The sequence below is a fragment of the Manis pentadactyla genome, chromosome 3 (genome assembly GCF_030020395.1).
Source record: "Manis pentadactyla isolate mManPen7 chromosome 3, mManPen7.hap1, whole genome shotgun sequence".
In the NCBI taxonomy this organism is placed as follows: domain Eukaryota; kingdom Metazoa; phylum Chordata; class Mammalia; order Pholidota; family Manidae; genus Manis; species Manis pentadactyla.
Window position 1 is genome coordinate 104668637 of NC_080021.1, and position 10417 is coordinate 104679053.

The 10417-nt window shown below is 42.9% G+C and overlaps 1 pseudogene; it reads left to right on the forward strand.

Moving 5' to 3' along the window:
* Positions 1–2121: 2121 nt before the first annotated feature.
* Positions 2122–9101, forward strand: LOC118915908 (tubulin alpha chain-like 3; annotated as a pseudogene).
* Positions 9102–10417: the final 1316 nt, after the last annotated feature.

Below are 10417 nucleotides of genomic sequence, written 5' to 3' on the forward strand. Positions count from 1 at the left end.
CTGAGGAAGACTGCTGTGAGAGAAATCTACATGTACATGGTTTCAATGATGTAGAGACACAAAATGCCCCCTAACCTTTAAATTTTTACCTACATCTAGGGATTTAGGTGAGTCTGAACTGTTTACAGTAGCTTACAATGTACTGGCATCATTTTAAGTCCCACAGCTGAAAGGAATGAAACTTTTCTTTGCAGATAGGGGTGGTAGAAAGCTGTTTATGATGGAATGTACTGTTTTGATTTTTATGTGCCAGATAAAGGTGGGAGTATTGATTGGTACTAAGTGCATTGCAAATTGAGTTCACAACCACTGTCATGAGAGACTGATAATTGCAGAGAAGTAACACAAGAGGGAAGCTCTGCTCAGGTAATGAACATGAATTCTTCAAAGAGGAGAGAGAACTGTGTTGTGCCTTGGGAATCAAGGAAGTACAAGGTTTGATGGGGCTGAGCACAAAGAGAGTCCAAGTCAGATTGCAGGGGTGTGACCAACCAGAGCCCCCTCCCACCTGCGACTGGTAGGCTTTTTGTAGCTGAAGCTCAGACCTTGGGAAAAGAGGGTAGGGTTACCTAGCACATCAACAGGCAAACCTCCTGAAGGGCCCTGGTGATGCAGAAAATGGCCTTCTCACTCTCTAAGACCTCCTGTGTAGACTTGTTCCATGACCCTGGCAATCAAAGCTCAATGATATTGAAGTCAGTGATTGTAATCCCTTTAGATTTTTAGGATTTAACTTTTCCTTTCCCTCTCTTAAATGTCCACTAAAACTGTGTCTGTTTAAATTACAAAAAGAGTTCTTTGCTATTTTTTAAAATGTGGATAGTGATTTAAAAGTGGGATAGGAGATGTGGGGGCTGATATGGGTGAAGGAAAACAGTGAAGCTTAAACCCAAAAGACCACTTTCTACCCAGATATAACTAGAGTTAATACTTTGCAATTTTTTCATTAAGGTGTCATTGATACACAATCTCATAAAGGTTTCACATGAGCAACATGATGGTTACTACATTCACCCTTATTATCAAGTCCCCCCCCACCCGCCAATACTTCGCATTTTTCAAGACTATTTTCTATGCTTAGTTTTAAATGTATTTGACATACTTTATATGCAATCAACAAAAAGCTTATATACTCTGTACTTAATATGTTATGAGCATTTCCCACTTCATACCTTTTTGGGGGTAAATATTTAAGATAATATTAATTAAGATAATATTAAGGGTAATAATGCAAAATATACTACTGTATTGATGATCTTCCTTTAAATGCCCAGCAGTAGGTGAATGGTTAAGAAGATGTTTTCCCTCATTTAGTTAATAAAACTGTGAATGCCATTCTGCCTAATCTTTGTGTTTTAGATTATTTCTTTCTTTTGTAATTCATTTGTTTATGTCGTTTGCCTGTTTATCTAGTAGATGTCGCAAGTGTTTCTTTTGTAACTGATGAATATAAAACTGCTTTATATATAGCCCTTATATATGAAGGGCTGTATATATCAATTTTTGTATACATCAGTATATATTATGGTATAGAATTTTTACATTTTGGAGTTGTCAAATCTATTGCATGTTTCTTTGGTAAATTTTTCACAGCTTTTAAAAATCTTTTTTTAAAAATTTTGATACCATTAATATACAATCACATGAGCAACATTGTGGTTACTAGATTCCCCCCATTAATTTTTCACTACTTTTAAGCTTAAGCCATCCTTCCTTATCTAGAGCACATATGAACAGTAAACATAAAAATCGTAAGATACGAAAAGATAACATCTTTAATTTATCTGTAGTGGGTTTTAAACTGTGTCAAGGCTATACATTGATTTTGGTTTTATACCTTTCCAATAACTAGCTAATTTTTGAGGGGGCAAGACAGCTTGATTTTAAACATATATGGTATATAATATATATATAGTCTTAACTTGTTCTTAGCCCATTACACAATAGGTGCTTAGTTTATGTTGTTGAAACTTTGAATGGAATTGTTATCCTTAATTCAACTGTTCTTCTACCCTGGCTTTTGGTTTCCATGAGACACTTTTAATTAGCCTTATAATACATTTCACAAAGGCTAGCTTGGTGTCTGAATGCTGAATGATGAAGCTAATGTTATCTGAGAAGGCCCACTCAATGCTAACTTACTGTGGCTTATTTCAGAGGGAGTGCCTTTCCATTCATATTGGCCAAGCTGGCATCCAGATTGGGGATGCTTGCTGGGAACTCTATTGTCTGGAACATGGAATTCAGCCGGATGGCATTGTTCTCAACAGTAAAAAGGATCAGTTGGAAAGTGCTAGAATGGATAATATGGATGCATCTTTTAATACCTTCTTTTGTGAGACAAGAACTGGGAAGCATGTGCTCAGAGCACTTTTTGTGGACCTGGAGCCAACTGTTGTAGGTAATTTAAGTTTACATTCTACTGCAGTTTTCAGGCCCACAATCAAAACAAACACACCAAGTATCCAATTGTGGAATTATCAGATCATACAAATCTATCTAAATGGCGACATGTGGACCTTTTCCAAATTTAGAGGATCACTCGATGGCACTTATTATGCGCAGCAGGCAAACACACCCAGAGGGAAGACTGGTGGAGCCTTTTTGTGTGGCGAAGCAAATTAATTCTTAATTTCTCCACACACATCTATCATAACAAAACTTTTAATTTTCTCCTGGATTTCAAAGCCAATTGCTAGAGGCTTCTGACAAAGAACCTGAAATTTGACATCAGCTGCTTATAAAGGTTAGAATACTTGAAAATGATCCCACAGAGGCAAGAAGCCAAATAAATCTAATTGTGGGGAAAATCAATACAATTCTATGATGATTAATGGCTGCCTTTGTAGTATCTTGTGCAAAAAACACTTGAAGTGGAGCTAGAGCAATAATCCTGGGTTGAGAAGTGGCCACAGTATCGAAAGGAGGGTGGATTTGGATTTGGGACTATGTATTAATTAGTTATCGCTGTGTAATAAACTAGCTCCAAGCTGAGTGGTTTAAAACAATAATGATCATTATTTTGTCCATGAATCTGCAATTTGGACAGGGCTCAGAGGGGACAGCTTCTTTCTGCTCCATGTGGTATCAGCTAGGAAGGCTCAAGTGGGACCTGGAGGATCTGCTTTGAAAAGGGCTCATCTACTTGGTGGCCAGCTGTTCCAGGCTGTTGGCTGAGAGCCAAGCCAGGGCTGTGGGGGACATGGGCCTCTCTGTGGGCTGCTTGGGCCTTCCTCACAGCATGGCGCTGGATGCCAAGAGCAAGCATTCCCATGAGAACAAGGCAGAGGTTCATTGTACTGTAGTAACCTAGCATTGGAAGTCACATGATGTCACTTCAGATATTTTTACCTGGCGAAGGCAGTTACAAAGATCTACCCTGGAAGGGGTATAAGCCTCACCTCTCAATGTGGAAATAGGTTCTAGAAGCACATGTGAGATGAAAAATCTTGTTGTGGCCTTCTTTGGAAAATGCAATCTGTACATACTGGACTGATTGGAGTCCATTTCATTGTCAGAACAAAGTTAATCCATCAGAACAGTGGATTGATGTCAATATGAAGGAAAAGATAGAAGGTTTTATTGAAAGGGGGAAGTTACAAATTGTCGAGGCCAAGATGCTTCAATAAAGATTTAGTGTTTACTCTGGTAGATGCTGTGAAAGAATTAAAAATAAGGAGACATTGATATCTTCAAGAACAGAGGAGACTAGTACAGAGGTGAGGAGGAGCAATTACAGTATGTTCTGATTTGAGTTATAAGTATCCTCAGAGAATATCTGAGTTTTTGTTTCAGACACATGGGAGTTAGCTGGAGTCTGCTATCCCAGGAACCTGAGCAGGGTGGAATATGTCCCCAGAGGACTTCAGTAAATGTAGCTGAAGGAGCCATGTGAGAGGCCACATCCCAGTATTAGGAATATTGTAGCAGACATTTTAATTTGTGCCAATTAACAGACACTAGGCATATGGGAGGCTTAAGGACCAAGATCAGAAGCTAAGCAAGTAAGAGAAGAGACAGGCAAAGACCCAGAAGAAATTCCCTAATCCTTTAGAATATAGCCTGGTAGGAGGGTGATTTTGAGGGTCCTGAGCTGTCCAAACGAAAAGGCCTAAGGTCCAGGGTTTAGGAAGGAGGCCCTGGTTTTCCTTGTTCTGTCCAGCACACGTGTCAGGCACTGTTCTTGACATTGTAGGCACGTATAGTCTCAGTGTTCATGGAACCCACAGAGTCAGGTGCAGACCTATAAAAGCCAAATAGGGTGCTTGAAAACTGACTTGGGAGTCATCAGGTGTCTACTCCTGAGGAAACAGCATTTTCAAATTCTGAGGTGTAGAGGAACATGCAGCCTAATAGTTCAGTGTGGCTGGAATGGAGGGTGTATGCAGGAGGGTGATGAGAAAGGAGTCTGGGCCATGGGCCTGGTAGCGGTCAGGAATTTGGACAGAGAAAGGACTTTGCAGGGCACAGATGTAAAGGATGGAGACTAAAGTGGAGAGGACCTAAATGGCATTGGAGGTGAGGCAGCCAAAAAGCCATCAAATAATTGTGTTTAAAAACCATCAAAGCCCCTGCAGATGCTGGTTGAGGATGCTGGGCCAGGCACTGAAGTCCCCAAATAAAGTGCTAAATGGCGGGAAGTTAGAGTGGCAGTTTGGTGTGCATATGAAGCAGGCTTCTTTCGGAGTATACAGTTGGGTTTAGGAATTCACAGTCATATGCAGGAGAGCACGATGAATTGAGAAAACTGTCTTGCTCTTAGAAAATTAGAGCATTTGCTCTTAAGCAGTGAGCTTCTCCTACTAACTATAGATATCTGGTGCCAAGACCTGGGAGGCAGATCTGCATAAATACATGCCATGAGGCCTGTGTTATTATTGCTTTGTGTAACTGTTGCTATGTGGGCCGTGTACCATGCCCTGTGAACTTGTTTAATCCTCATAACTCAGTAGGGCAGGTCTTGTTAATATCCTGCTTAGTGAGATGAAATAATTGAGGCATAGATTTGCGAAGTAACTGCTCTGTAGTCAAATGAGGAAGGCAAGATGTGAACCCAGGAAACTAATTCATGAACTCCCGCTGTAGCCTACTTAGCCCTCTAACACTGCTGTGTGACTCCTGAGGTATTGTGCTCTTGGGCATTCTACAGTGGGGGATTGGGACCCAGGCCTCAGACACACTGTGTTCTGCTGTCTTCTCGTGCTACCCAGGGTTTGAAGTCAGTGAACTAAGCACAAGTTGCACTGGTTACATTCAATACTGCCAACATCTTAACACCAATTTCCCTGTATCACACATTTATGTGAACTGCATTTGAGTCTCTTGGGTGTTTGAGTTGCCATATGGGCCTTCTTTGTTAAAGCTTCTATTAAAGTATATGAATAATACAGATTGTCATGCCTTTCCACTGTACAGTTGGCTGTTTGTAGATATAAATAGTTGTCTTAGAATGCCAAGGTACCATCAGGTGTGTAGTGGGTGAAATAGTGTCTCCCAAAAATCTACGTCCACCTAGCACCCCAGAATATGACTTTATTTGGAAATCAGGTCTCTGTAGATGTACTTAGCTAAGATGGGGTCATACTGGATTGGGGTAGTCCTAAATCCAGTGATCTGTGTCCTTATGAGAAGAAGATAGGAAAGAGGGGGTACCTGTGCAGGCAGAGACTGGGCAGGTGGCTGTAAGTCAAGGAACCCAAAGGATTGTCAGAGTAACCAGAAGCTGGACAGAGGATGGAATAGTCTCTCCATCAGAACCTCCAGAAAGAACCAGCCCTGCCCATGCCTTGATTTTGGACTTCTGGCCTCCTGAACTGTGGAAGAAAAAATGTCTGTCGTTTGAGGCCACTGAGTGGGTTGTAATTTGTTACAGCAGCCCTAAGAGAGTAACAAAGGGGCATGATGGGAAAACATACCGTCAGTTTATAGGGAAATGCTGGTTCCTTTCACTAGCCTGAGGAAGTCTGGGTCAGCAGTTTAAATCCATCCCTTTCCCACCATGTGGGGGAAGACCTGGGATCAGGGTACAGGGCTGTGCATGGATCAACAGGGGGCTGGCAGCTGAAGGGTGTGAAGCACACTGACCCTCCCCTCCCTCTGCAGATGGCATCCCTGCTGGCAAGTACCGCTCCCTCTTCCACCCCGAGCACCTCCCGAACGGAAAGGAAGACGCTGCAAACAACTATGCCCGAGGTCGCGGTTCTGTGGGGTCAGGGATCACTGACCTCGTGCTGGAGAGGATCCAGAAGCTGGCCAGTGGCTCCCTTCTCCTTAGGCAGGACCACACCCAAGAGCCTGGGGTTCTGCAGGGACCTCCCCAGCAGCCCCTGTGTTTCTGGCCTCGACGTCACATCACCCAGCCTGTACCCTGGAGCCTCCTGAGGCTGTCACAGCGGGGAGGCGTCCTGGTGTTGGCTTTGAGTGCGCTTTGCTACTTACGAAGGGCAAAAGTACCCTCTTTATTTAGTGTCAAGCCCCATCTTCTTTTTTCTCTCTCATTAGACTTATGAGGAAACGTGTTATTTCCTCGCTCCCTCACAGCTTTATTGAGATATAAGTGACGTGTAACACTCTGTAAATTTAAGGTGTATAGAGTGATGATTTGACACGTGTATGTGTGTGCGTGTGTATAAATATATATATATATATATATACATATATTTATGCACACACACACACAGTGAAATGGTTACCACACTACACTTAACCACCCATCTGCTCACATGATTACCTTTCTCTCTTTTTTTTATTTGTAGTGACGATATTTAAGATCTGCCCATCTAGCAACTTTCAAGTATATAATACAATGTTTTCAACTATGGTCACCATGCTGTACATCAGATACCAAGAATCCCAATTCATCTTCTCACTGAAAATTTGTGCCCTTATACCAACATCCCCTGTCTCCCTGACCCCTGTGCCCCTGGCAACTACTTTCTCCTCTCTCTTTCTACAAGTTTGGCTTTTGATTCCACATATAAATGAAATGATGCAATATTTGTCTTCCTCTGACTTACTCCATTTCACTTAGCACAAGGCCCACAAGGTCCATCCGAGTTGTTGCAAACGGCAGGATTTCCTCCTTCATATGGACAGTGCCCCATCTACTCTTCTGCTGTTCATAGTTTATCTTGTTATCCAAGACTTCCAAAGCATGTTAAAACTTGTCATTTCCAATAGTGACCACTGTTTGTAAAGTTAGCTCGGGGAACACCCCACAAGACGACTCTGTTTACTAACAGTTAATTCTTCTCCAAGGTCCTCTCTCTGGAGAATTCCTTATCCAGTAAACATTTTGGCATTTGGCATAGTACTTAGGCAGTGCCATGCCTTCACACAAGCCCAGTAGGCTAGGTGTAGAAGTGTTATGTATCTACTGGGAGGGAAAGTGATAGTTCAACATTTGCTAGTCGTTTTCTCTTCTTTGTTATTGATAAAGACCTTGCTATAGATCACATACAGATAAATCCATGAATGGCAGTGAACGACAGTTGAATGTTTTTGCTTAACTTGGAGTAACACTCTAAAGTGCTTCCCCCACTACAGAACTAGGCCCTCGAATGTGTTCCCTCATGGATGTTTGTCTGGTCTTGAGCATGGTAAAACCAGTCCTTTCTGAAGGTTTTTGGTTTTTTTAGGAACTTGTATTGCCACCACCCTGGCTTCTGGTTAACTTGGCTGAGTTTTCAAATCTCATCCACTTTCCCTAGGCAGAACAGTGCAGTGGCTGCAGGGATTTTTTATTTTCCGAAGCTTTGGAGGAGGCAGTGGATCAGTATTTACATCCCTCTTACTGGAGCAGCTCTGGGCAGAATATGGCAGGAAGACGAAATTGGAGTTCTCTGTCTACCCACCCCCAGGATCTCCACTGCTGTCATAGAGCCTTACAGCTCTATCCTCACCACCCCGTTCACCACAGAGCACTCGGACTGCATCTTCATGGTGGACAACGAGGCCATCTATGACATTTGCCATCATAAACTTGGTGCTGAACGCCCCTCTTATGCCAGCATTAATAGCCTTATAGGTCAGGTGGTATCTTCCATCATGACTTCCCTATGATTTGAAGGGACCTTGAATGTGGACCTAATTGAATTCCAGACTAACCTAGTACCTTATCCAAGAATACATTTCCCCATGACAACCTCTGCTCCCATCATCTCTGCTGACAGTGCCTACCATGAGGAGTTCTCTGTGTCAGACATCACTGCTGCTTGCTTTGAGTCTTCCAACCAGTTGGTCAAGTGTGATCCTCGCTTGGGGAAGTATATGGCCTCCTGCTTACTCTACAGAGAAGATGTGGTCCCTAAGGATGTGAATGCAGCAGTTGCAGCCATCAAGTCAAGGAACTCTGTGCAGTTTGTAGATTGGTGCCCCACTGGTTTCAAGGTAGGCATCGACACAGCCCCCCATGGTGATGCCAGGGGGAGAACTGGCCAAGGTCCAGTGGGCTGTCTGCCTGCTGAGCAACACCACAGCCATTGTGGATGCCTGGGCCCACCTAGAGTACAAGTTTGACCTCATGTATGCCAAGAGGGCATTTCTACATTGGTACATCAGAGGAGGCATGGAGGAAGGTGAGTTCTTAGAGGCCAGAGAAGATTTGGCAGCCCTGGAGATGGACTATGAGGAAGCAGGGCAAAGTCTCTGAGACAAATGTGACTGATGGAAATGAACATTAAGCTGAAGGGTCATGCTTTCTTTCCAAGACATTATACATTAGTGGCTAGAGTTGCCTTGATTGCAAGAAAAAGGAAATCAAATCAAGCAGGATCCCCAACTCCACCAAAAATTAAAGGGGCATTGTTAACAAAGAGCACATTTTTCCTTCTCTGTCCCTGGGATCCAGCACTGCTACTTGGGAGCCTGCAAGGTTTGGAGTCCTTTGAACCTCTGGATCATGTCTGTGTTTGTTTTTGTTTTTTTTGTCATGACAGAAACCTAACTATTCTTCACTTTGTTAACCATGGGACTATGAAACCCTAAAGTTAATGATTTCCCTTTCCTGCACCTGAGGTGGAACACAGCACATATTGATTATTAATGTTTTTTCCCCCATATCTGTGTTTTGTACACTGATCAAATAATGAAGATTTTCAGTGTGATTCTTCTCCTTCTTCCAAATGTGGCCTTACCATCTCAGTTTGCTTTTACCATCTCAGTTTGCTTTTCATACAAACAAAGAAACAACAGGAATATTCTTGGGTCTTTTAAAAATGTGAACCTGTGTCTTGCAGCTCAGAAGGTGAAAATGACCTCTTTTGGCTCCCCTGCCCTTGAGGTGTTCTCAAAGTGTGGCCAGCAGAACCCCTCATCAGAGGAAGAGGTTTAGATAAACTGCAGATTCTTGAGCCTCACCACAGACTTGCTAAACATCAAGCCCTGGGGATTGGAGGGGGCATGCGTAACCCAAGAATTTCAAGTTTAGAAAACACTTAATGGAATTAATTTTGGGTATTAAACTCTTCCATTTTTTTAAACAAGTGAGAATTTAAAATAAAACAAAGAGCAATTAATGCCTTAAAACCACTAGCCTCAGCACGGCCAGTGCTTCGGTCCCAGTGGACCCTCAGAGGAAAGCCTCTCCCATCTTGGCTGGGGGCATGCAGTTGGGTGTCTTTGTGTGAAGTGTACCAAGCTGCAACACTACTGCCTGCTGGAGGTGTCACCTGGACCCCAGGACTGCTGCTCTGTCCTTAACAGTTTCCCGCTAGCTGCTCTTCTGTATGAAAACCACCACCCTGACATGTGGCCTCCAGAGCACCGGTCACATGATGTACCATTCTGCCTATTTTTAGACCCATCCATTGTCACCATGGAACCCAATGAGCACAGTTTGGTGGAAATAATATTCAGGTACTCTCCAATGCCCATAAAGGTATGGCTGTCCAGCCTACCCAACCGTCAGTGGATATTTGCTGGATCCTGAGACTTTCAGCATTTGGCTGCATCCCCTTTGGACTCTACTTCCATGGCCCTCTGCCAAGGGCTCAATCTTTGCTGACACGAAAACAGCTTCATGCCAGAGCTTGCTTTGGAACCTGAGGCCTGTTAACCTTAAGGTCTGCCTGGACTTCCAGTATAGCAGTGGGGAAAGAAATACGATTCTCACTCTCATGTCTCTGACTTGCTGTGATCAAACATTTGGAGGAAAATAAAAAATACTTTTTCTTCAAATAAAAGGAGTGACTTGGTGAACCCCACTGTCACTTTCACCAAATCTGAAAGTGGACTATTGGGCTCTACATAAGGATAGAAGAAAACCTGCTTCAGTGCTTGAAGGAGCCTCTGCTAGTATCCAAATTCATGGGGGCTCTATTTGTCAATTCACCCGTGTCTCTCATGTTTGCATTATAAAATCATGTCTCTTATTCAGTAGTAAGAAAAGCTATATGATGACCTGAATACTATGGTGTCT